This window comes from Parasteatoda tepidariorum, chromosome 3 (assembly GCF_982258835.1).
Source record: "Parasteatoda tepidariorum strain Cologne lab strain chromosome 3, Ptep-v5.0, whole genome shotgun sequence".
In the NCBI taxonomy this organism is placed as follows: Eukaryota; Metazoa; Arthropoda; class Arachnida; order Araneae; family Theridiidae; genus Parasteatoda; species Parasteatoda tepidariorum.
The window spans coordinates 6,629,241-6,650,250 of NC_141757.1; the positions used below are offsets into that span (position 1 = coordinate 6,629,241).

The 21,010-nt window shown below is 30.7% G+C and overlaps 1 protein-coding gene across 4 annotated transcripts in view; it reads right to left on the bottom strand.

The window, feature by feature from the left end:
* Positions 1-15,878: 15,878 nt before the first annotated feature.
* Cip4 (formin-binding protein 1-like Cip4) overlaps positions 15,879-21,010 on the bottom strand; it is a 78,671-nt gene continuing 73,539 nt past the window's right edge. For 2 of the 4 annotated variants that reach the window (XM_087158682.1, XM_087158685.1), the window contains exon 15: positions 15,879-17,258. The gene's annotated coding sequence lies outside the window, so the exon portion shown is untranslated. Of the gene's footprint in view, positions 17,259-17,980; positions 18,121-18,178; positions 18,287-21,010 lie in introns of those variants that run through there. The other 2 variants (XM_087158684.1, XM_087158683.1) reach the window with 2 other exon arrangements.

The window sequence follows — 21,010 nt, forward strand, 5'->3', positions numbered from 1 at the left end:
ATTAATCCGTGACCAGGACCGAACCCCTGACCACCCAGTCTACGAACATCTTTACTCTTAGCGTTAACAACCACACCACGACTCGCACGTTGCTTCCCCTAATATATAGCTAAAAGAGCTTCCTTCCGGTTAATTAACAAAATCTATTTTGGCTCTTTATGTGGCCCCTAATTAGTGTATAAATATTCCCTTTGGTACGATTGTTTGGTATATAAAACTCTAATTTCCGGCACAGTTTGAAAATTATAAGTTAATATTAAAGGGAGTTACGTAGTGAGTCGTGTGCGTAACTCCGGAGTCGAAATTTATCCGTTTTTCAGCTATTATTCCGTCTTTCCCAAAGAAAAATAATTATTTTTATATATATAACTCTTTATTCACATTGAAATATCAAAAAATAAATTTTAAAAAATAAAATAAAGTAGCTAGAAAAAAAATTACAAATTAATCCGTGACCAGGTCCGAACCCCTGACCACCCAGTCTACAAACTTCTTTACTCTTAGCGTTAACAACCACACCACGACTCGCACGTTGCTTCCCCTAATATATAGCTAAAAGAGCTTCCTTCCGGTTAATTAACAAAATCTATTTTGGCTCTTTATGTGGCCCCTAATTAGTGTATAAATATTCCCTTTGGTACGATTGTTTGGTATATAAAACTCTAATTTCCGGCAGAGTTTGAAAATTATAAATTAATATTAAAGGGAGTTACGTAGTGAGTCGTGTGCGTAACTCCGGAGTCGAAATTTATCCGTTTTTCAGCTATTATTCCCTCTTTCCCAAAGAAAAATAATTATTTTTATATATATAACTCTTTATTCACGTTGAAATATCAAAAAATAAATTTTAAAAAATAAAATAAAGTAGCTAGAAAAAAAAATTAAAAATTAATCCGTGACAAGGACCGAACCCCTGACCACCCAGTCTACAAACTTCTTTACTCTTAGCGTTAACAACCAAACCACGACTCGCACGTTGCTTCCCCTAATATATAGTTAAAAGAGCTTCCTTCCGGTTAATTAACAAAATCTATTTTGGCTCTTTATGTGGCCCCTAATTAGTGTATAAATGTTCCCTTTGGTACGATTGTTTGGTATATAAAACTCTAATTTCCGGCAGAGTTTGAAAATTATAAGATAATATTAAAGGGAGTTAAGGAGTGAGTCGTGTGCGTAGCTCCGGAGTCAAAATTTATCCGTTTTTCAGCTATTATTCCCTCTTTCCCAAAGAAAAATAATTATTTTTATATATATAACACTTTATTCACGTTGAAATATCAAAAAATAAATTTTAAAAAATAAAATAAAGTAGCTAGAAAAAAAAATTAAAAATTAATCCGTGACCAGGACCGAACCCCTCTCCACCGAGTCTACAAACTTCTTTATCATGGCGCTAACAACCATTCCACGACTCACACGTTGCTTCCTCGAATATATAGCTTAAAGTACTTCCTCCCGGTTAATTAACAAAATCTATTTTGGTCCATTATGTGTTCCCTAATTAGTCTATAAAAATTATCTTTGGTACGATTGTTTGGTATATAAAACTCTAATTACTGGCAGAGTTTGAAAATTATAAGTTAATATTAAAGGGAGTTACGTACTAAGTCGTGTGCGTAACTCCGGAGTCGAAATTTTTCCGTTTTTCAGCTATTATTCCCTCTTTCCCAAAGAAAAATAATTATTTTTATATATATAACACTTTATTCACATTGAAATATCAAAAAATAAATTTTAAAAAATAAATTTTGAAAAATAAAATAAAGTAGCTAGAAAAAAAAAATTAAAAATTAATCCGTGACCAGGACCGAACCCCTGACCACCCAGTCTACAAACATCTTTACTCTTAGCGTTAACAACCACACCACGACTCGCACGTAGCTTCCCCTAATATATAGCTAAAAGAGCTTCCTTCCGGTTAATTAACAAAATCTATTTTGGCTCTTTATGTTTCCCCTAATTAGTGTATAAATATTCCCTTTGGTACGATTGTTTGGTATATAAAACTCTAATTTTCGGCACAGTTTGAAAATTATAAGTTAATATTAAAGGGAGTTACGTACTAAATCGTGTGCGTAACTCCGGAGTCGAAATTTATCTGTTTTTCAGCTGTTATTCCTTCTTTCCCAAAGAAAAATAATTATTTTTATATATATAACACTTTATTCACGTTGAAATATCAAAAAATAAATTTTAAAAAATAAAATAAAGTAGCTAGAAAAAAAATTAAAAATTAATCCGTGACCAGGACCGAACCCCTGACCACCCAGTCTACAAACATCTTTACTCTTAGCGTTAACAATCACACCACGACTCGCACGTTGGTTCCCCTAATATATAGCTAAAAGAGCTTCCTTCCGGTTAATTAACAAAATCTATTTTGGCTCTTTATGTGGCCCCTAATTAGTGTATAAATATTCCCTTTGGTACGATTGTTTGGTATATAAAACTCTAATTTCCGGCAGAGTTTGAAAATTATAAGTTAATATTAAAGGGAGTTACGTAGTGAGTCGTGTGCGTAACTCCGGAGTCGAAATTTATCCGTTTTTCAGCTATTATTCCCTCTTTCCCAAAGAAAAATAATTATTTTTATATATATAACTCTTTATTCACGTTGAAATATCAAAAAATAAATTTTAAAAAATAAAATAAAGTAGCTAGAAAAAAAAATTAAAAATTAATCCGTGACCAGGACCGAACCCCTGACCACCCAGTCTACAAACTTCTTTACTCTTAGCGTTAACAACCAAACCACGACTCGCACGTTGCTTCCCCTAATATATAGTTAAAAGAGCTTCCTTCCGGTTAATTAACAAAATCTATTTTGGCTCTTTATGTGGCCCCTAATTAGTGTATAAATATTCCCTTTGGTACGATTGTTTGGTATATAAAACTCTAATTTCCGGCAGAGTTTGAAAATTATAAGTTAATATTAAAGGGAGTTACGTAGTGAGTCGTGTGCGTAACTCCGGAGTCGAAATTTATCCGTTTTTCAGCTATTATTCCCTCTTTCCCAAAGAAAAATTATTATTTTTATATAAATAACACTTTATTAGCGTTGAAATATCAAAAAATAAATTTTAAAAAATAAAATAAAGTAACTAGAAAAAAAAATTAAAAATTAATCCGTGACCAGGACCGAACCCCTGACCACCCAGTCTACAAACATCTTTACTCTTAGCGTTAACAACCACACCACGACTCGCACGCTGCTTCCCCTAATATATAGCTAAAAGAGCTTCCTTCCGGTTAATTAACAAAATCTATTTTGGCTCTTTATGTGGTCCCTAATTAGTGTATAAATATTCCCTTTGGTACGATTGTTTGGTATATAAAACTCTAATTTCCGGCAGAGTTTGAAAATTATAAGTTAATATTAAAGGGAGTTACGTAGTGAGTCGTGTGCGTAACTCCGGAGTCGAAATTTATCCGTTTTTCAGCTATTATTCCCTCTTTCCCAAAGAAAAATAATTATTTTTATATAAATAACACTTTATTCACGTTGAAATATCAAAAAATAAATTTTAAAAAATAAAATAAAGTAGCTAGAAAAAAAATTAAAAATTAATCCGTGACCAGGACCGAACCCCTGACCACCCAGTCTACGAACATCTTTACTCTTAGCGTTAACAACCACACCACGACTCGCACGTTGCTTCCCCTAATATATAGCTAAAAGAGCTTCCTTCCGGTTAATTAACAAAATCTATTTTGGCTCTTTATGTGGCCCCTAATTAGTGTATAAATATTCCCTTTGGTACGATTGTTTGGTATATAAAACTCTAATTTCCGGCACAGTTTGAAAATTATAAGTTAATATTAAAGGGAGTTACGTAGTGAGTCGTGTGCGTAACTCCGGAGTCGAAATTTATCCGTTTTTCAGCTATTATTCCGTCTTTCCCAAAGAAAAATAATTATTTTTATATATATAACTCTTTATTCACATTGAAATATCAAAAAATAAATTTTAAAAAATAAAATAAAGTAGCTAGAAAAAAAATTAAAAATTAATCCGTGACCAGGTCCGAACCCCTGACCACCCAGTCTACAAACTTCTTTACTCTTAGCGTTAACAACCACACCACGACTCGCACGTTGCTTCCCCTAATATATAGCTAAAAGAGCTTCCTTCCGGTTAATTAACAAAATCTATTTTGGCTCTTTATGTGGTCCCAAATTAGTGTATAAATATTCCCTTTGGTACGATTGTTTGGTATATAAAACTCTAATTTCCGGCAGAGTTTGAAAATTATAAGTTAATATTAAAGGGAGTTAAGGAGTGAGTCGTGTGCGTAGCTCCGGAGTCGAAATTTATCCGTTTTTCAGCTATTATTCCCTCTTTCCCAAAGAAAAATAATTATTTTTATGTATATAACACTTTATTCACCTTGAAATATCAAAAAATAAATTTTAAAAAATAAAATAAAGTAGCTAGAAAAAAAAATTAAAAATTAATCCGTGACCAGGACCGAACCCTTCTCCACCGAGTCTACAAACTTCTTTTCTCTTAGCGTTAACAACCACACCACGACTCGCACGTTGCTTCCCCTAATATATAGCTAAAAGATCTTCCTTCCGGTTAATTAACAAAATCTATTTTGGCTCTTTATGTGGCCCCTAATTAGTGTATAAATATTCCATTTGGTACGATTGTTTGGTATATAAAACTCTAATTTCCGGCAGAGTTTGAAAATTATAAGTTAATATTAAAGGGAGTTACGTAGTGAGTCGTGTGCGTAACTCCGGAGTCGAAATTTATCCGTTTTTCAGCTATTATTCCCTCTTTCAAAAAGAAAAATAATTATTTTTATATAAATAACACTTTATTAGCGTTGAAATATCAAAAAATAAATTTTAAAAAATAAATTTTAAAAAATAAAATAAAGTAGCTAGAAAAAAAAATTAAAAATTAATCCGTGACCAGGACCGAACCCTTCTCCACCGAGTCTACAAACATCTTTACTCTTAGCGTTACCAACCACACCACGACTCACACGTTGCTTCCTCGAATATATAGCTTAAAGTACTTCCTCCCGGTTAATTAACAAAATTTATTTTCGCTCTTTATGTGGCCCCTAATTAGTGTATAAATATTCCCTTTGGTACGATTGTTTGGTATATAAAACTCTAATTTCCGGCAGAGTTTGAAAATTATAAGATAATATTAAAGGGAGTTAAGGAGTGAGTCGTGTGCGTAGCTCCGGAGTCGAAATTTATCCGTTTTTCAGCTATTATTCCCTCTTTCCCAAAGAAAAATAATTATTTTTATGTATATAACACTTTATTCACGTTGAAATATCAAAAAATAAATTTTAAAAAATAAAATAAAGTAGCAAGAAAAAAAAATTAAAAATTAATCCGTGACCAGGACTGAACCCCTGACCACCCTGTCTACAAACTTCTTGACTCTTAGTGTTAACAACCACACCACGACTCGCACGTTGCTTCCCCTAATATATAGCTAAAAGAGCTTCCTTCCGGTTAATTAACAAAATCTATTTTGGCTCTTTATGTGGCCCCTAATTAGTGTATAAATATTCCCTTTGGTACGATTCTTTGGTATATAAAACTCTAATTTCCGGCAGAGTTTGAAAATTATAAGTTAATATTAAAGGGAGTTACGTAGTGAGTCGTGTGCGTAACTCCGGAGTCGAAATTTATCCGTTTTTCAGCTATTATTCCCTCTTTCCCAAAGAAAAATAATTATTTTTATATATATAACACTTTATTCACGTTGAAATATCAAAAAATAAATTTTAAAAAATAAAATAAAGTAGCTAGAAAAAAAAATTAAAAATTAATCCGTGACCAGGACCGAACCCTTCTCCACCGAGTCTACAAACTTCTTTTCTCTTAGCGTTAACAACCACACCACGACTCGCACGTTGCTTCCCCTAAAATATAGCTAAAAGAGCTTCCTTCCGGTTAATTAACAAAATCTATTTTGGCTCTTTATGTGGCCCCTAATTAGTGCATAAATATTCCCTTTGGTACGATTGTTTGGTATATAAAACTCTAATTTCCGGCAGAGTTTGAAAATTATAAGTTAATATTAAAGGGAGTTACGTAGTGAGTCGTGTGCGTAACTCCGGAGTCGAAATTTATCCGTTTTTCAGCTATTATTCCCTCTTTCCCAAAGAAAAATAATTATTTTTATATATATAACACTTTATTCACGTTGAAATATCAAAAAATAAATTTTAAAAAATAAAATAAAGTAGCTAGAAAAAAAATTAAAAATTAATCCGTGACCAGGACCGAACCCCTGACCACCCAGTCTACAAACTTCTTTACTCTTACCGTTAACAACCACACCACGACTCGCACGTTGCTTCCCCTAATATATAGCTAAAAGAGCTTTCTTCCGGTTAATTAACAAAATCTATTTTGGCTCTTTATGTGGCCCCTAATTAATGTATAAATATTCCCTTTGGTACGATTGTTTGGTATATAAAACTCTAATTTCCGGCAGAGTTTGAAAATTATAAGTTAATATTAAAGGGAGTTACGTAGTGAGTCGTGTGCGTAACTCCGGAGTCGAAATTTATCCGTTTTTCAGCTATTATTCCCTCTTTCCCAAAGAAAAATAATTATTTTTATATAAATAACACTTTATTAGCGTTGAAATATCAAAAAATAAATTTTAAAAAATAAATTTTAAAAAATAAAATAAAGTAGCTAGAAAAAAAAATTAAAAATTAATCCGTGACCAGGACCGAACCCTTCTCCACCGAGTCTACAAACTTCTTTATCATGGCGCTAACAACCATTCCACGACTCACACGTTGCTTCCTCGAATATATAGCTTAAAGTACTTCCTCCCGGTTAATTAACAAAATCTATTTTGGTCCATTATGTGTTCCCTAATTAGTCTATAAAAATTATCTTTGGTACGATTGTTTGGTATATAAAACTCTAATTACTGGCAGAGTTTGAAAATTATAAGTTAATATTAAAGGGAGTTACGTAGTGAGTCGTGTGCGTAACTCCGGAGTCGAAATTTATCCGTTTTTCAGCTATTATTCTCTCTTTCCCAAAGAAAAATAATTATTTTTATATATATAACACTTTATTCACGTTGAAATATCAAAAAATAAATTTAAGAAAATAAAATAAAGTAGCTAGAAAAAAAAATTTAAAATTAATCCGTGACCTGGACCGAACCCCTGACCACCCAGTCTACAAACTTCTTTACTCTTAGCGTTAACAACCACACCACGACTCGCACGTTGCTTCCCCTAATATATAGCTAAAAGAGCTTCCTTCCGGTTAATTAACAAAATTTATTTTCGCTCTTTATGTGGCCCCTAATTAGTGTATAAATATTCCCTTTGGTACGATTGTTTGGTATATAAAACTCTAGTTTCCGGCAGAGTTTGAAAATTATAAGATAATATTAAAGGGAGTTAAGGAGTGAGTCGTGTGCGTAGCTCCGGAGTCGAAATTTATCCGTTTTTCAGCTATTATTCCCTCTTTCCCAAAGAAAAATAATTATTTTTATGTATATAACACTTTATTCACGTTGAAATATCAAAAAATAAATTTTAAAAAATAAAATAAAGTAGCAAGAAAAAAAAATTAAAAATTAATCCGTGACCAGGACTGAACCCCTGACCACCCAGTCTACAAACTTCTTGACTCTTAGTGTTAACAACCACACCACGACTCGCACGTTGCTTCCCCTAATATATAGCTAAAAGAGCTTCCTTCCGGTTAATTAACAAAATCTATTTTGGCTCTTTATGTGGCCCCTAATTAGTGTATAAATATTCCCTTAGGTACGATTGTTTGGTATATAAAACTCTAATTTCCGGCAGAGTTTGAAAATTATAAGTTAATATTAAAGGGAGTTACGTAGTGAGTCGTGTGCGTAACTCCGGAGTCGAAATTTATCCGTTTTTCAGCTATTATTCCCTCTTTCCCAAAGAAAAATAATTATTTTTATATATATAACACTTTATTCACGTTGAAATATCAAAAAATAAATTTTAAAAAATAAAATAAAGTAGCTAGAAAAAAAAATTAAAAATTAATCCGTGACCAGGACCGAACCCTTCTCCACCGAGTCTACAAACTTCTTTTCTCGTAGCGTTAACAACCACACCACGACTCGCACGTTGCTTCCCCTAAAATATAGCTAAAAGAGCTTCCTTCCGGTTAATTAACAAAATCTATTTTGGCTCTTTATGTGGCCCCTAATTAGTGCATAAATATTCCCTTTGGTACGATTGTTTGGTATATAAAACTCTAATTTCCGGCAGAGTTTGAAAATTATAAGTTAATATTAAAGGGAGTTACGTAGTGAGTCGTGTGCGTAACTCCGGAGTCGAAATTTATCCGTTTTTCAGCTATTATTCCCTCTTTCCCAAAGAAAAATAATTATTTTTATATATATAACACTTTATTCACGTTGAAATATCAAAAAATAAATTTTAAAAAATAAAATAAAGTAGCTAGAAAAAAAATTAAAAATTAATCCGCGACCAGGACCGAACCCCTGACCACCCAGTCTACAAACTTCTTTACTCTTACCGTTAACAACCACACCACGACTCGCACGTTGCTTCCCCTAATATATAGCTAAAAGAGCTTTCTTCCGGTTAATTAACAAAATCTATTTTGGCTCTTTATGTGGCCCCTAATTAATGTATAAATATTCCCTTTGGTACGATTGTTTGGTATATAAAACTCTAATTTCCGGCAGAGTTTGAAAATTATAAGTTAATATTAAAGGGAGTTACGTAGTGAGTCGTGTGCGTAACTCCGGAGTCGAAATTTATCCGTTTTTCAGCTATTATTCCCTCTTTCCCAAAGAAAAATAATTATTTTTATATAAATAACACTTTATTCACGTTGAAATATCAAAAAATAAATTTTAAAAAATAAAATAAAGTAGCTAGAAAAAAAATTAAAAATTAATCCGTGACCAGGACCGAACCCCTGACCACCCAGTCTACAAACATCTTTACTCTTAGCGTTAACAACCACACCACGACTCGCACGTTGCTTCCCCTAATATATAGCTAAAAGAGCTTCCTTCCGGTTAATTAACAAAATCTATTTTGGCTCTTTATGTGGCCCCTAATTAGTGTATAAATATTCCCTTTGGTACGATTGTTTGGTATATAAAACTCTAATTTCCGGCACAGTTTGAAAATTATAAGTTAATATTAAAGGGAGTTACGTAGTGAGTCGTGTGCGTAACTCCGGAGTCGAAATTTATCCGTTTTTCAGCTATTATTCCGTCTTTCCCAAAGAAAAATAATTATTTTTATATATATAACTCTTTATTCACATTGAAATATCAAAAAATAAATTTTAAAAAATAAAATAAAGTAGCTAGAAAAAAAATTAAAAATTAATCCGTGACCAGGACCGAACCCCTGACCACCCAGTCTACAAACTTCTTTACTCTTAGCGTTAACAACCACACCACGACTCGCACGTTGCTTCCCCTAATATATAGCTAAAAGAGCTTCCTTCCGGTTAATTAACAAAATCTATTTTGGCTCTTTATGTGGTCCCTAATTAGTGTATAAATATTCCCTTTGGTACGATTGTTTGGTATATAAAACTCTAATTTCCGGCAGAGTTTGAAAATTATAAGTTAATATTAAAGGGAGTTAAGGAGTGAGTCGTGTGCGTAGCTCCGGAGTCGAAATTTATCCGTTTTTCAGCTATTATTCCCTCTTTCCCAAAGAAAAATAATTATTTTTATGTATATAACACTTTATTCACCTTGAAATATCAAAAAATAAATTTTAAAAAATAAAATAAAGTAGCTAGAAAAAAAAATTAAAAATTAATCCGTGACCAGGACCGAACCCTTCTCCACCGAGTCTACAAACTTCTTTTCTCTTAGCGTTAACAACCACACCACGACTCGCACGTTGCTTCCCCTAATATATAGCTAAAAGAGCTTCCTTCCGGTTAATTAACAAAATCTATTTTGGCTCTTTATGTGGCCCCTAATTAGTGTATAAATATTCCATTTGGTACGATTGTTTGGTATATAAAACTCTAATTTCCGGCAGAGTTTGAAAATTATAAGTTAATATTAAAGGGAGTTACGTAGTGAGTCGTGTGCGTAACTCCGGAGTCGAAATTTATCCGTTTTTCAGCTATTATTCCCTCTTTCCCAAAGAAAAATAATTATTTTTATATAAATAACACTTTATTAGCGTTGAAATATCAAAAAATAAATTTTAAAAAATAAATTTTAAAAAATAAAATAAAGTAGCTAGAAAAAAAAATTAAAAATTAATCCGTGACCAGGACCGAACCCTTCTCCACCGAGTCTACAAACTTCTTTATCATGGCGCTAACAACCATTCCACGACTCACACGTTGCTTCCTCGAATATATAGCTTAAAGTACTTCCTCCCGGTTAATTAACAAAATCTATTTTGGTCCATTATGTGTTCCCTAATTAGTCTATAAAAATTATCTTTGGTACGATTGTTTGGTATATAAAACTCTAATTACTGGCAGAGTTTGAAAATTATAAGTTAATATTAAAGGGAGTTACGTAGTGAGTCGTGTGCGTAACTCCGGAGTTGAAATTTATCCGTTTTTCAGCTATTATTCCCTCTTTCCCAAAGAAAAATAATTATTTTTATGTATATAACACTTTATTCACGTTGAAATATCAAAAAATAAATTTAAAAAAATAAAATAAAGTAGCTAGAAAAAAAAATTTAAAATTAATCCGTGACCAGGACCGAACCCCTGACCACCCAGTCTACAAACTTCTTTACTCTTAGCGTTAACAACCACACCACGACTCGCACGTTGCTTCCCCTAATATATAGCTAAAAGAGCTTCCTTCCGGTTAATTAACAAAATTTATTTTCGCTCTTTATGTGGCCCCTAATTAGTGTATAAATATTCCCTTTGGTACGATTGTTTGGTATATAAAACTCTAATTTCCGGCAGAGTTTGAAAATTATAAGATAATATTAAAGGGAGTTAAGGAGTGAGTCGTGTGCGTAGCTCCGGAGTCGAAATTTATCCGTTTTTCAGGTATTATTCCCTCTTTCCCAAAGAAAAATAATTATTTTTATGTATATAACACTTTATTCACGTTGAAATATCAAAAAATAAATTTTAAAAAATAAAATAAAGTAGCTAGAAAAAAAAATTAAAAATTATTCCGTGACCAGGACCGAACCCCTCTCCATCCAGTCTACAAACTTCTTTACTCTTAGCGTTAACAACCACACCACGACTCGCACGCTGCTTCCCCTAATATATAGCTAAAAGAGCTTCCTTCCGGTTAATTAACAAAATCTATTTTGGCTCTTTATGTGGCCCCTAATTAGTGTATAAATATTCCCTTTGGTACGATTGTTTGGTATATAAAACTCTAATTTCCGGCAGAGTTTGAAAATTATAAGTTAATATTAAAGGGAGTTACGTACTAAGTCGTGTGCGTAACTCCGGAGTCGAACTTTATCCGTTTTTCAGCTATTATTCCCTCTTTCCCAAAGAAAAATAATTATTTTTATATAAATAACACTTTATTTACGTTGGAATATCAAAAAATAAATTTTAAAAAATAAAATAAAGTAAATAGAAAAAAAAATTAAAATTTAATCCGTGACCAGAACCGAACCCCTGACCACCGAGTCTACAAACTTCTTTACCCATGGCGCTAACAACCACACCACGGCTCACACGTTGCTTCTACGAATATATATAACTTAAAAAACTTCCTTCCGGTTAATTAACCAAATCTATTTTGGTTCTTTATGTGCCCCCTTAATAGTGTATAAAAATTCCCTTTGGTACGATTGTTTGGTATATTAAGATTGATTTATAAAACGTGAAAATTCAATCATTAGATCAAAATCTATTCAGGGTTGTCTGGCTTTTATTTTGTACACTATACATCGAGTTCTGTGATTAAAATGTTCTTAAATTCACTCCAAAGATATGATGAAAAAAACTGTGGGTCTAGGTTTTGACTGCACCCTGCTGTAGAGCGGGTACCAGCTTGTCAGGGAAATAAAGGCGGTAGGTCACATTGCTGATTTTATTTTCACCACCACTCCTCGTTAGTCATAAATCGTGGAGTCTTAATATCGATGACCCTCTAGCTCACAATAGACTGTTGGGCGAATTTTTTCTGCACATAAATATTTTAAATAAAATTCTCTTCGCGCGAATATTTTATTGCTATACCATAATTAGGTTTGCAATAAGGTAAAATGAACGAGAGAAGGCCCCACATTATAAAGGATCCGCAACGCATAGGACCCCTAAAGCCAAATTCGAGAAGAACAAAAAATATGTAACAAAATATTGAAGAGTCAATTTTAAACTCCAGATTCAAATTTTATTTATTATTTTAATGAGATTGTTCGAATAAAAAGCTTCTAAAAAAGAACTATTACTTATACTTGTGTCGAGAAACCTTTCAAAGAAAGTTTTCGTATTGTAGTTTCGCAGACTTTAAAAAAACAATCCAAAATCATGGTCTTATGCTCGTTTATTTGCTTTCCTTTAAATGAGGCCCTTTGCAAAATATTTTTTTATTATTTATTAATATTTTCGCTGAAAAGGTTAATATTTGCTTTATTTCGTTTCCTTTGAAAAAGGTTTTCGCTTAATATTTCTGCTAATCTAATCATGACAGCAAACAAAAATGCGAAAAATAAGATTTACAATTTGCTTGTTTTTTAACCTAAATAACAATATTTAAAAAAAAAGATTTAAAAATCATTTAGTTTTCTTTTAAGGGGGAAAGGTTGGAAATTGAAATATTTTTACGTCATTGAAAAAAGGTTTTTACCGCAAACCTTTTCGTAACAATGAAAGTAAAGTTAAAACTCAAGGTTGTCGTAAGGTTACATGCTTTCTGGAATATTAACCTATAATATTGCAATTGGACCAGGTATTATATTCACATGGAATAGTGTACCCTACCGAAGGAATGTATTATAGGTCCCATAGGGGGTACACAGCGTGACCCTAAAGATTACTATGTATGTATATCTAAAACAGTGTTCTTAGAAGCTTTATTTTGAGGAAATTCATCTTCTAGAATGCTTTGAAACGGGGACGTTCTAAATCATTTTTCAATACTAACGCAAGACGCGATATGGAACCTTATTATTGACCCATAATATCTTAAATGCACCACGTATTATATTCCCATGGAATAGTGTACCCTACCAAAGGAATTAATTTTACTTCCTATATGGGGTACACAATGTGGACCCACAGTTTACTATGTATAACTAAAATAGTGTACTTAGAAGCTTAAAATGAAGAAATTCGTCGTCACTTTGCATTTTTAAAACATGTCCCAATAGCAGACCTTAATATTAACCTATAATATTGCAATTGGACCAGCGTTTTAAAATAACAAGCGTAAGCTACATTGCGTTTATAGAAATAAAAATAGTGTTCTGAAAGAAAGAATGTTTGTACTTTGTACACTGCAAATATTTATTATAACATATTATTTTATCAGGCAAATCAAGAAAGGAGATAATTTATGTAGCCACACAGCGTAGATGCCATAAGGAAGTGCTGACAGACACAGGTCGAGTCAGCCGTGACAGTAGAAAAGACGTGCCATTTCTATTATGAATATATTATTACAGTTTGATTTAGACTATTAGTGTTCCTTTTTATTTACGAATTAACATTTATTATATTGCACTGGCACTAAATTTAAAATATATTTTCCAGAAATCAATTATTATAATAATAAAAATTATCCAGCAATTTTTTGTTTTGCGGACCCCTTGCTTCCCCCTCGCTACACCACTGCCCTATACAAAGGCACATTTTATATACAATTCTTTACACTGGTTATGCAGGTTTTTCCAGCTTATTTTTGGCTGCAAAATAGGTCACCTAGAGCAGCGAATTGCATATCCCTCAATTAGGCGAAAAGCTATTCATGTTGTACTTGCTTTTATTTCATTCACAGCGTGTTTTTATTCAGGGTGTGTAGCCAAATTATTCAACAAAAATAAAGCACCTTTTAAGCACTCAAAAAATATTTTTAAGCACTTTAAAAAAAATCAGCATGGTAAAGGAAGAATCTCATTTTGAAAAAGAAAATATTAAGCACTTTTTAAAAACACCCAACGCTAAAAGCACCTTTAAGGGCTTTTAAAAAACGTAAATAAGCACCTTTTAAAAACGCTACGCACCCTGCTGTTTATGCAGGTTATTAAGAGAAACAAAAGGCACTTCCCTCAATTAGGCGAAAAGTTATTCACGTTCTACTGCTTTAATTTCATTCACAGCGTGTTTTGATTATATAGGGCATTTCATAATAATTTACCTTAGTATGTATTTTCAAAAATAAAGTGAAAAATTAAGAGATAGCAAATTAATATTTAAGAGGTAATTGCAGAAGAAAGAAAATCCTGATCAGGGATGCCACTCTTCAGTCCTGAGGACTGAAATCCAACCTCCAATTAATATATGTACTTACATTTAGTTTTGCAGATTAAGAATTCTTTTTTTCCTTAAGAAAATGATACCTAGTATTTTCTGCCAAATTATTTTTTAAAAGATGGAATTTATAAAAATAGGACAAAATTTGATGATGATAAAGTGAACAATAAGTAAAGATATGAATAGAGATTTTGTGTAAAACAGCGTTTCCCAAAGTGTGGTAGGCGTACCCCCAGGAGTACGGGAACAATTTACAGCGTTCTTATGCAAAATATTTCACAACAAACGAAAATTTCAAAAAATTTCATTTAAAAATAAAGCTAGCCATGAAAATTTATGATTATGTATTTTTTCTATTGGCTATTTTTCCACACAGTTAACAGTTAATAATTAATGGTATTAACAACCAGTTGAGATTTTTAACTTTTGTGCAATTTTTTTATAGTAAAAAATACGTTCATTTTTTTATTAGTGGTACACAGCGTTTCGAAAATTTTAAAAAGGGTACACTAAAGTCATAAGTTTGGGATACACTGGTGTAAAAAGATATGAGGTTTGCTGTAATTTTTGTTTTGTTTGCTGTAAAAAGAAGTAAAAGAAAGAAAATAAATGCATCTTTTCAGAAAAAGTAAATCAAGTTATTGATATAATATATGGATCATTGTCATTTAAAGTGATTTATTAATTGGTCAAAAAGAAAAAGCTCATTCTTAAAAAATTTTTAAAGTGGCAACCATGAACCCTATTAAGGAAGGCAAGTTTTAAAATGTCAAAACAAATTTGATAGCATAATACAATTTGAAAGTATTAATATTTTGCACCTCTCCATTTTTCAGGCAATCAAACATGTTTTGAAATTTTCAATCCAGTCTCCTTAGTTCATAGTTTACAATGACGAATTTCTTTTCTATTTTTTTCTCTTAGACATTAATTTAGAATCACTAATGTGTATATTTTTTACTTCATCTATTAAAATAATTCTAGAATTTCATATCAAGAACAGTGAATACGGAACACCCTGTACTACATACAAGGTTTTCTAACTAGTCTAGTTGAATTTGTTTATTGAAAACCCTTATGAAACATGTTAAATTTAATAAAGAAATTTGAAATAAATGGCTAGTTTGGACGTTTTGTGGTCAAATACTGCTGAACCCTTTGGCAGAATGTTTTCCAGCTATCTGCAACCAAACTCTTTAGCACTAACATCTTTCTGCAAGACACTTTTCATGTGTCACTAATTTAAAATAACAAAAGAGCTGTGTTCACAACAAAAAAATATAGATAATTTTTTTATTGAAAATGCAATAATTTTTTATTCAAACTGAAACCCCACTGGAAAAAGCTCCTTTAAGGGCTTTTAAATTAAAAAATCGAAAATAAGCACTTTTAAAAACGCTATGCACCATGTACTATATTATATGAACATAAATATTGTAAGAAAAAAGACACAAACAAAATACAAATGTGCACAATGATTTATTTTTAAAAAAAAGATTTTGGCCAAAATAGCATGTAATAAGCATGTATGATTTTTAATTACAAACGTACAAAAGCACTAAAAAATTCATTTCATAACAATATACAATCAGGAACTTCAACAAACAGTCTTCAATATAGTTTTATTCCTATGTACTTATGGCATATATATATGTGTGAATAAAATATATTCAATTTAAAAAATGGAACAATATATTTAAATGTGTAAATATCAATAAAATAATCATGCATATTGATTAGTTTTAGAAGGCAATATTAGAAGGCACTCAGTTTTTTTTAGCATGTAGGAAAACTATCATAGTACTTCCTGGTATCATAGGAAAAAGTTTCCTTTAAAATTTACACAAAACAATGCTTCAGAAGACAAAAATAAAAATAATAAATTGTGATTTGCGTAGTTTGTAAAATTATGATTAAAAAAGGAAACTAAATTTTCTACAAATTTAGTAGCTTTTTTTGTAGTACTCTAGTAACAGCACTCAGTTTTTTCATAATATAGGAAAACTATCATAGTACTTTTTTAAAGAAGAAGTTTCCTTTAAGATTTACACAAAACAATGTTTCAGAAGTAGAAAGAAAAAATAATAAATTGTAATTTGCGTAGTTTGCAAAATTGTGACCAAAAAAAAGTAACTAAATTTTCCACAAAATATGCACAACTGCTTTATGTACAATTGACTGTTACACAAATATAAACACTTTTATACCCTTTTATAAATAAAAGTTTTGAGCAAAAATCAATAATATACACAAAAAAAGAAGAAAATACTTGCACAAACTAGTACAAATAGGATTCAAATACTGAAATCTAAATATTAACTTAAATTTTTTTTATCACAATAGTTAACACAAGCCAATCTGTAGCACTAATATACAATAATAACAGACACAATACATGTCACTATTATGGCAATGGATTGTATAGAAAATATAATACTATATAATCAGCATGTAAAATAAAAAACAATCAACCGAAGACAAAAATGCATTAAATTGAAACAATTTAATTTGGACCATATATATCAGATTTCCTTCATTTGTATGAATTTTAAAATACATAGTAATATTGTGCAATTATTTCTTGACTGAAATGATTTTAAATACTTTTAAAAAAATGGTTTTTTGACCATAAATTTTATTAAAAAAAGATTGATAAAACCTAAAAACGTTTGAGTAGAAAAATATCATAATTCGTAACCCTTAGATGGAATTGATTGATTGACTGACTATAATAAAATCCCCATCCGTAGCTTAAAACATAATTTAACGCTCTTGTCTGGAAGTCTTCCTAGTTAAAAGTTCAATATTTTCATTTTGGAAGCTTCGGAGCACATCATTACCTATAAAATAAAATAAGGATTGACAAAAAAAACATAACAAAATCATATTTATATTACAAAAAGATTATATTATAAAATATAATTCAATTTTTTATATTGGGTGCAAAAATAAATTCCAGCCGTTCTTCACAAAATGGCACTACGAGAAAGTTATGTAGAAATTGACTGGTGTTAAACAATTTATCGTAAGTTTGTTCATCTGGTAGCAACATAACCTTAAAAGTATTAGCGATTCCGTATTAGCATTATGTAATTGTGTTCGTGTAAAAATGTCAAGTTTTGTCCCAAATAAGAGTCATATGCGGGAACTTTACTTCTTTAATTTGAAGAAATCTGCAGCTGGGGAGCATCGATTGCTTGGAGAAGCATATGATGAGGCCGCTTTAAGTGAGATAAGTTGTCATGAGTAGTTTAAGGTGAGTATGACGTGGTAGACAAAGACAGCAGTGGAAGGTCAAAATTGTATGAAGACAAGGAATTGGAAGAAGATTCATCTCAAATGCAAAAAGAACCTACTCTTACGTTACAAGTGACTAAGCAAGCAATTTCATATCGTTTAAAATCGTTGGGAATTATCCAAAAACAATGAAGTTGGGTTCCATATGAACTGAAGCCAAAAGACATTGAACGTCAATTTTGCATGAAAATTGATTTTGAAATTTGGAGACCCTTCAATGGAAAGTCCTACTCCAACCGCCGTATTCGCCAGACCTTGCCCTTTTAGATTATCATCTATTCCAGTTGATGACACATGGTCTGTCTGAGCAGACATTTAGATCATTGGAAGAAACCAAGGAATGGGTCGATTCGTAGATATCCTCGAAAGATGAAGAGTTCTTCTGACATGGTATCCGATTGCTCCCTGAAAGATTAGGAAAAAGCAGTGTCTAGCAATGTTTTGAATAAAAGATAATGTACCCTTTTTATTTAATAAACTGCTAGTTTTTTTTACAGAAAACGGTGGAAATTTATTTGTTCTCCCAATATTTCAATACTTTCCTTTCGGAAGTTTCGGAGCACATCATTACCTATAAAATAACGATAGACTCAAAAAAAATATAAAAAATCATTTTTATAATTTAAAAAAGGAAATGTGGAATTCACTCTTTTTTCTCTATAAGAAAAATAACAATTTACTTTCAAATCTTTGTATAAAGAGTTTTGTTTCTTATACTTCTCGATTAGAATAACATAGTTTACAATATTAGTAAAATTAATATTTGAAATATTAATGTCATAATATTTAATTATAGAACTAAGCAAATTGAAAAACATCGCTATTACTATTTATTGGCCAGTCTCTTAGAATTTTTGGGTAAGCATGATTTTAAATTGTTTCTAATTAAAATCTCTTACAGGCTAACAATTAATAAATCTACCAATTAATTAATAAAATTATGCTGTCAAACATAGTTATTCCAGGACCCTTCCTTTACAAAAATCGAATTTTTGAAAGTTTAAAAAAAATTAGGGCAATTTTACTATAGTAAAAACACAATATATAGTACACAAAATATAGACTTAAGTATATATTATTTATAGGAAAAAATTGAAATTTTCTGCAACATATACAGCATCTGCTAAATTTTAGATTTTCAAATCCATGACTTTTCATGACTAATTCTAAAAAATTTTAATGACTAAAGGAAGTTAATATTTTCTGCGCCAAAAAAACACAACAATAAATTTCAAAAAGCATTATAATAGCATTAATTGAAATAATAAGTATAATCAAAACTGTTATACTCTGCATTTTCACATTTATAGACTTTAAATTTAAAAAACAGAGTAAAGAAAGAGTTGAAGCAATAAAATAGCTAAAAAAAAATACAAAAGCAAATAATTTTTTTTCTTTTTTTTTTTGCAGAATTATATTCTAAAGATACTTTTCTTATTCATCCGAAAGGAAAGAAATACTCCTGATTTGTCTGTTCTCATTTTGGAATTAAAAAAATTCGCCAATGAGTGGCTTGCTTCAGCTAGAATTTTAAATTGATAAATAAATAAAAAAATAATAAAAATTCTGAAATTACGGAAGTTTAAAAGATAATCTGCTCTAAAAATTATGTTTTTTCTTTCATTTTTTGAAAACACAATAATTTTTAAAGAACATGATAAAAACATTTTATATTTGAATAAAAAATGATTGCGAGCGGGAATTTTGTTAGAAATTCTGATATTCGGAACACCATGAAATTGGGGGGGGGGGGGATTCCATTTTCAAAATTAGACCAATTCGGGGACCTAAATCCATGACTTTCCATGATTTTTTTTTAAAAAAGTTAAAATCATGACTTTTCATGATTTTTCAGGTGCGCGGATACCTTGCATATAACAAACAAATTAATCAATTTTGGTATATCTCTTAATGTAAAAAAATTAATAATTATGACTTAGTTATAGAATTTTCTTAAATGCAAATTTCACTGTTTACACCAACAAAACTAGTGTGGTTTAATGGTGAATTGTGGTTTACAGAATTATGTTATATAGATCTTTTGTATTAATGTTTTTCTAAATTTATTGCAAGGATTTTTAGAAGTTTAACTATTTGATTTAAAAATATTTAAGTAATTCAAATTACACTACAACTAAGAGATGCGAGTGCTATTAATCAATGTGGTACAATATTGCCCGAAGTTAGGTTATGTTCATAATATTTATTCTAATTTAAAACTTATTTTAGTTGCTTCATCACTTTATTTACATGAAACTGGGATATTTCAAATTAGTATTTACTAACATATTGTGTTTTTGACCAACTAAGATATAATTGCTATTATTCTATATGGTACAATACTGCCAAGTAAGGTTATTTTCATTACATTTATTCTAATTTAATAACTTATTTTAGTTGCTTTATCACTTTATTTACATGAAATTGGGATAGTTCAAATTAGTATTTACCAACATATTGTGTTTTTGATTGCTTTGATTTTGAATTGTGCACAATCGTATGCAGTTCAATTAATACACAATTTTGAAAAGTTTTGAAGAAATCCATAATTTCTAATTTAAAGTAAGATTTAGATTGTAATTATTGATTTATTTTATAGTTAAAAATTATTTGATTGATTTTTAACCATCAATTATTTATTTTTTGCACAATTTGTTATTTGTAACAGATACCTCAACTCCGTGATAATTCCCACAGTAAAGTTTTGAGCGATATATTCAATTGTCTTTTCTGATGAAATTTTCCTTTCCAGTCAAAAATGGTGAGGGTTATATCTCAGGGCGGCATCTCCACAAAATTAGGGTAAATATAGATTCAGTTTAAAAATGTAACACAAAATGTAGTTTCAAACATAATTATTTTCCCCTATTAAATGCTTTCATTTCATAATTAATTTTTAAAATTTAAACAGTATGCAGTAGCAGCTCACTCAATTTTAGAAGAAGAAAAAAAATCACTGACTTTTCCAGGTATACCAGTTAAATTTCAATGTAAATTGATACCATATTTTCGTCAGAAAACTTTGATTCTTTTATTTCTAATGATTTTTTGTGTAAAAAAAAAATACTAAATGAGGAAGGGAGCATTACAGTTTGACTAAAATATAAAATGCTTATAACAAATAATTATAATAGATGTTACAATTATTTAACTCGAATGTAACTAACTGATTACTGTTACTGAAAATTTTAAGACAGGTTATTTTCCAACTATGATACAGGAACATATCAGGTTTCAGTAAAAATAAATTGCAACTTTCCCTGACTATTGCCTGATTTTTAGAGTTAAAATAAAA